General features: G+C 48.3%; 1 protein-coding gene across 1 annotated transcript in view; it reads right to left on the reverse strand.

The window, feature by feature from the left end:
* LOC144174538 (cell adhesion molecule Dscam1-like) overlaps positions 1 to 1,673 on the reverse strand; it is a 345,506-nt gene extending 343,833 nt beyond the window's left edge. The window contains exon 1 of the mRNA XM_077703291.1: positions 1,370 to 1,673. The gene's annotated coding sequence lies outside the window, so the exon portion shown is untranslated. The remainder of the gene's footprint in view (positions 1 to 1,369) is intronic.
* Between the last annotated feature and the right edge of the window lie 4,727 nt (positions 1,674 to 6,400).

A 6,400-nucleotide genomic window follows, 5' to 3' on the forward strand; every position in this document is an offset into this window, starting at 1 on the left:
ATTCGGTCGAACTCTCGACTTCGTCAGAAGCTCATTCAATAGCAAAAAAAATCTTCATGCAGGTGCGTCTCAAAAAAACAAAACGCACTCTTTTTTTTGCACGATCATGCGTCTTAAGCGTAGTCACGCGTCGTAATAACTGTTTTTGTGTAGGATAAATGTCGACAGTCAACAAGAAAGCACAAAAATGATGTTAGAGAAAACAACCCCAAGAAAAAAAAGCTATCTGGCTTCTCTGCTATTCGTGCATAATCCCGAATAATGAGTGCCTCCGGTAATGCTTCCGAGCCTGCTAATTACAAACCAACCCACCCTTCGCGAACACGGGTGTTGTGAAAGGTGTGTGACAAGGTTCACTTGAGTCACTCATTATAATAAAGCAGAACAAGCAAAGTCTTGACGGCGCGCAAGTGAGAAACACGGGCCTTAGTTATCTCATCAGCTTACCATTACTTGGTGTGCTGGTCCTTTTTCGTCAGCACGTGCAAAATGACCTTTTATCAGAAGCGAATAATTAACCTTCAAACGAGAGAAAGAACCGACATAACATTTCTATAACGAAAAAGTTAATTAAAGGTGATAACTAAATTTCAAAAAGAGATGTCGCTGTGCATATCCTTATAAGGCTCCCTTGTTTAAAGAGCAATGACTTTTCAGAACGTTCTGAAGTTCAAACAAGTGCTTGGCAAAAGAAGCTGCAAATTCCGAATCACGCATCTAGCTTGCTCGGTAATCAAATAAATCGTTCATATCTAAAATGAAATTGTGTTATGTTCCTTTCTTTCAATACAGGAGTCGGTAACTCATCCTCTTCAAACAACACATCATGTTTTCCGCTAAGCGCATGCCAGTACACGGAATGGATGAATTAAAACGAGGAGCTTTTACCAAGGGCGTATAGTGTAAATTGCCACCAAAATTGGTTGATTTCTTCGTTGGCTTTAATTAGAAAACAAGCAAGTAAACAAAAATTTGGCACTACTTTATGTCATGAACGCGTACAGTTCCTTAATGTGGCGCACACTTGGGAACGAACTTTTGTTCTTCGAGTAAATTAATCGAACGGCTGGCTCAATATTCATTCGTGTCACTACTTATTTTAGAGCATTTTCAGTTCGTGGCCACTAAAGTTCGAACATCGGCTCTCCCGCCTCTACCGCCCGAAACTCCAACAGAACACCAATTACTAAGCTTATATGTATGCCTTTACATATTAGAGCAAAATATGTCATTAATTATTACGGCAGTCTTAATGTCACGCGCTTCAACTGTAAACACCCGTTGTGACGCTCTTTTCCATCAGGCTAGGATGTCCTTTACATAAAAAGAAGCCATGTGAAGCCCTACACATTTTTTTTATTCCACTCACCCGACCGGATGTTGATTCGCTGTATTCCCGACCAGCGTGAAGGTTTTGAAGAAGCGCGGGCAAAGTCCGGATGCCGGAGAGGAGAGATGCGGCGCGTGTTGGGGAGACGGAGCGGCGGCTCGGCCGGCACTGAGAAAAGCACGTCGAACCACGGGCGCTGGCAGCACGCGGACCTCCGATCGCGGCTACGACCCCGTGCCCACAGCCTTCGCCGACGGCCTGCCCGCGCGCCCCATCGGCCCCCCGAGAAACAGTCCCTGTAACGTGGCACCATCTGTCGGTGGCGCCGGAAACTACTCGGCGCGAGCATCGCCGCCTCCTTCGGCTCTCACTACCTTTTGCTACGTTGTTGCCGGTCCCGCCGAGCATCCGTTTCTTTTTTTTTATGTGCATCTCTTTGTTTCGCGGCCGTCTTCGAACCGAGGGCGCGGAGGGCTCCTGTCCGATGCCGCCGTATCTCTCGGCGACAGGCGCGGGGAAAGCCGACTGCTCCTGCACGCACGCTTCGTTGGAAACCGCAATAAGCGGAAGGCGGGCAATTTTTGCAGACGCAGCGTGTACCCTTTTCTTTTCTGCCCCTGCTGCTGACGGCGAGGATCCTCATTTGCGGCTACACGCCACGGTAGGCGGGATGGGTTTGGTCTTTTGCTTTGCGATGGGGTTGGCTCTTACGAAACAGCTTCACTGGGTTGCGTGGCGGACACGAAAACTGTCTCCCAAGATTAGAGCGAACGAACATGCCGCATTTTTGCATTATTCATAATGTGAACGTCATTTGTGAATCTAGCGGGGCTTATTAGATTTTAAAATGAGATGCGCGATTATTAAGGCGTTACCGGCTGAACAGGATGACTTTAGGTTAGGCTGAAGTCTGACAGGTGCAGCGGCATGGTCTTTAGGTTGAATGCCCGCGCTTTCTTGGCCCACAGTTTAGGAGCGACGTCAATGACATGCTCAAACGAGAATTGTTTCGTTTCCACTGATCTTACTGTACCTCAGTTTGCATGTTCAGATAATTTTTAAGTGAGAGATAAGGCCCATGTCCCTACAGGATAGTTATGGTTCCAGGGTCACAGTGGTTAATTTTGACTTGCACTGCAGTGTTTTGCTTTCACATTTTTGTTTTCTGGGGCGGTCGTACACCACTTATAAGGCATGCAGTACAGAAAGACAAGGAGTTATTTTTGAAAACGGAGTAGTCCTAAAGTGCGCCGAAGTCTTGGCGCAGGGCCGTTTTTGTCTGCCGTTTTCACAAGGAAAACGGCCGCCGTGGCCGGAATCGAACCCCTATCCTCGTGCTCAAAAGCACGACGCTTTCGCCACTGAGCCACCACGGCGGGTTTACTTTATAGCTTAGATCGCTGAAGTTGAACGTCGCTGAGCAGGATAACACATCATCTATGTCGCGTCACAGCACTGTCGGCGGCAACTGTCATTAGAGTTTGCGTTTAGTGTCCTCGACAAATTCCAGTGATGGCTCTTATTTGTTTGCCTAGTGACCGTGCACACATCAAAGCGTATGTCGCTTTTCGCAATTTCGGTAAATTGTTGGCTCTTTGGCCGACCTACAGCGTCGATGATTCATTTGATGATTGCCTCGTGTCTGATGATAATTTGTTAGTGCCTACGTACCGACCACCCTGCCAAATTACACGTCGATTTACAGAAAATGCCAGATGTTTTACTTCGCTGTAAATAGCTTGTGCTAAACTGACGGAGAAGATTTCCCGTATGAGCAGTCAAATGAGTATTCAAGGATAAGCGCCCGAATCCCCTTATATGCTAGTGAATGATCAGAAGTACCATACCAGGTGGCCAACATATAGCTACGACTTATTGATATTCAAGGAGAATAAAAAAAATGTTATGCCACGACTACAAAGAGGGATATTGTCATAACACGACGACGAAAAGGGAAATTCTGCATAGAGGTGTAAACGTGCTCTGTGACTAAAAAGCAGCTGGGGGCTGGCGTAGCACGCGCGGGCTTTGTAGTGGCGGCCTTTTGTATGCTTTGAAAAAGATCGTTCACTTCTCCCGTAATTCGTATTATTCGTTATGTCCCCATGTACCTTATTTAGTGGAGTTGCGGTTTCAAATCCGTCCTGGCTCCGGCATCGCATCGCCTCCGCCAACCACAACAAAATGATGCACAGCTGTGATCTGAAATTTAAATTTATTCAAGTAAAAGCGGTCTAGCACGGGTTGTTTGAGTGGGTCCTGCTCCGAAGGTGCTGGCAAGCCTGAGCGAAGTTGACTCTATTGCGATCACTACGAGCTGGCCCATTAACTGCAGATACCAAGAACTGGCCCAGTGATTCACTCTGCTGAGAACAACCAGCATTTGTTGATTTTCACTTACCCTCCCTCCCCACTCCATTCGTTCACCGTGACCAGTGGTCATCCTTTTCTAATAAAGGTTCTCTCTCTCTCTCTCTCTCTCTCTCTCTCTCTCTCTCTCTCTCTCTCTCTCTCTCTCTCTCTCTCTCTCTCTCTCTCTCTCTCTCTCTCTCTCTCTCTCTCGCCTCCGCCTGGGCGAAATCGTCGAGCGTGCGTGGGCCGTATTGAGCAGCCTCAACCCTGCCGTTAGCAGCATTCGACCAAGTCATGAGGCTTTGAGGGGGGGGGGGGGGGGTGGGGGGGTGGGGGGGGGGAGGTAGGAGGAAAAGGCCCGAAACTGTCTGGCGAAGGGTGCCGACACCTTATCAGGCCTAACCCCTCCTGCCCCGTGCCCCAGCCCGGGATCAGCTCAAGACCAGTTTTTTTGACGCTGAAATGAGAGCAACCGAGGATGCCGTGTCCCCAGCCCTCTCGTCCGACGAGGTTCGAGTGCCTTAGGTGGTTCGTCTCTGCCGTCAAGGCACCACGTTTGTGGGGTCAGGTATAATCAAGGACATCAGCATCATCTGTGGCAGCAATGAATACTCCATTTTCTGTTGCTATCTCACCTTTTTCTCTCACTGCACTCAGTAGGCCGAAGCGTTTAGACCGGGACGCGTTTTTAAACGCGTCGCTGCACAGAGAACCCACGTGACATGTGTGCTGTCACTGCGCGCGCTATTCTTTTGGGCGTTTTTTAAGAAGAACCCACCGTTCGGGCACTGTGGCATCGATGTAGAGTACTGAGTACTGGAGCTGAGTAAGCTGAGTAAGCTGAATAATTTCTCTGTTCAGCCAGGGATGCCGAGAGTTTTGTTTTAGGCACTCCTGTGGGACATGTGGGTATGCAGTGTTCAACAATCTTATATGTCCATATTGTTCCTGTATTACTGTCTGTATTCTTGTTATGTGTGTACTATTGTTTTGACCCCCCCCCCCCCATCTTATGTAATACCCCGCAAGGGGCCTTTAAGGGTACAATAAATGATGATGATGTGTTGGGTTCGAGTCCCAGCAGGTCTATTTCATAATTATTTACTGTTAAAACTTTTTTCGTAATTTATATTTTCAAATTCAAATCAGCGTGTTGTTTTGCTTAATAATAGGGATTTAGAATGTTTTAGGCCCCTTTAGGTTTGGGGAGCGGCCAATAACGACGTTTAATTACCGTTCTGGATCACGCGAACAGACATTTTACGTGGGTGCATTATGCAGCGAAGCGTTTGGCAATACGCGACCGGGACGGTCACTCATGAAGCGGGAGAATTGTCACGAGATGAAGACAAAGACAGAACCGTTACATAGCGGTGTGGCCTACTCCATTGACGAAGAAGAAGACGTGCGCGACGAGCGGCCTGGTTCGGAATCGTTGATGACTGAATTGTAAATAATGTGAATAGATTGCTCACCATTCTTAACCATGGTTCGTGCCATCTGTACTGCCGCCAAGTAATAATATGTCTCCGGGGTTTGTAAGGAGATACAAATCATATAGTTTATTCATCGCGTAAAAAGATATTCCGCCAGGGAACGTTAGTCTCGCCGATAAAACAAGCCTGTGTTAGGTGAGTAGTACAAGTATTACAAGTAGTATAAGTAAGCCTCACACTTTGTAAATCAACAACGAAGACGACGGCGAAGACGACGACAACGAAGACGACGACGAACATGACTATGGCGAAGGCGGCGAAGAAGACGACGAAGACTACAGTTATTCGCAGAATGCAGTTCTTAAAGCTTTCCCATTAAAATATTATGGTTTTCGTTATCGCGTGCACATCGCAATATCGTCTCCTTGTGGTAGCCGTAATTCAATTACTGCCGTACTTTTTCTTTATTATCGCCTCTTTCAGATGAACACGTTACTTTATTTTCTTGTACAAAACAAGGTGAATTTCGTGGATCAAAGAAGAAAGCTATGCAGCCATCTTCACGTTTCTTGGCTAACACTGGCCACCCTCTTAGACAATCCTGTCTTTCAGCTTCACCCCACTTGAAGAGCCTCTAAATAAGGTGGAGAAGGCTACAAGGCCGGAGCTTTCAGCCTTTTCTCGCACCTCAAAGCGCTGCGGATGCACAGAACAACCTAAAGACACTTGCCAGGGAGCTTGCGCTCCAACGTACGCGCAGCCATTGGCTCCGCTCAGCGGTTCGTCCGGATTTTATTTTTAGATGCGACTGCATCTCATTCACTCGCCTTGTCCATGCAGCGTCGTCGGCGTTGTTGTCGTCCGCCCCTCCCCCATTCTCCTCGCAACGCGAGCTGCGCTCTCCGCCGCTCACCCCCTCTCCTCTCCGATGCCCCTGTCTCGCGAGGGGCATTGGATTGGATTCGAATAGATTGGCTTGATTTGGCTTAAATTGGATTTGGATTGGATTGGATTAAAGTGGATTGTGTTGCGTCATAGCCGCGGCAGACGCACTGGCGCCGGCGCATGTGCAGTACTCTCTCTTCCGCGGTCTCCTCTCCTTCGGGCGCGCTGCGAATATAACCGGTGTGCCGCTCTCCGGCGGCCTTTCGGTCGACGGTTCCTCTGCGCTTGTTCTTGAACCCCCCTCAGCGTCGCATCACACCAGGGTTCCCGCGAGGGGAGGTGGGCGTAATTTTTTTTAGCAGCCGGCGCTCATTCTCCGCCTACTACTTGCGCATGC

This window comes from Haemaphysalis longicornis, unplaced genomic scaffold, assembly GCF_048455015.1.
Source record: "Haemaphysalis longicornis isolate Haplotype H1 unplaced genomic scaffold, Haemaphysalis longicornis Haplotype H1 scaffold_3, whole genome shotgun sequence".
Lineage (NCBI taxonomy): Eukaryota > Metazoa > Arthropoda > Arachnida > Ixodida > Ixodidae > Haemaphysalis > Haemaphysalis longicornis.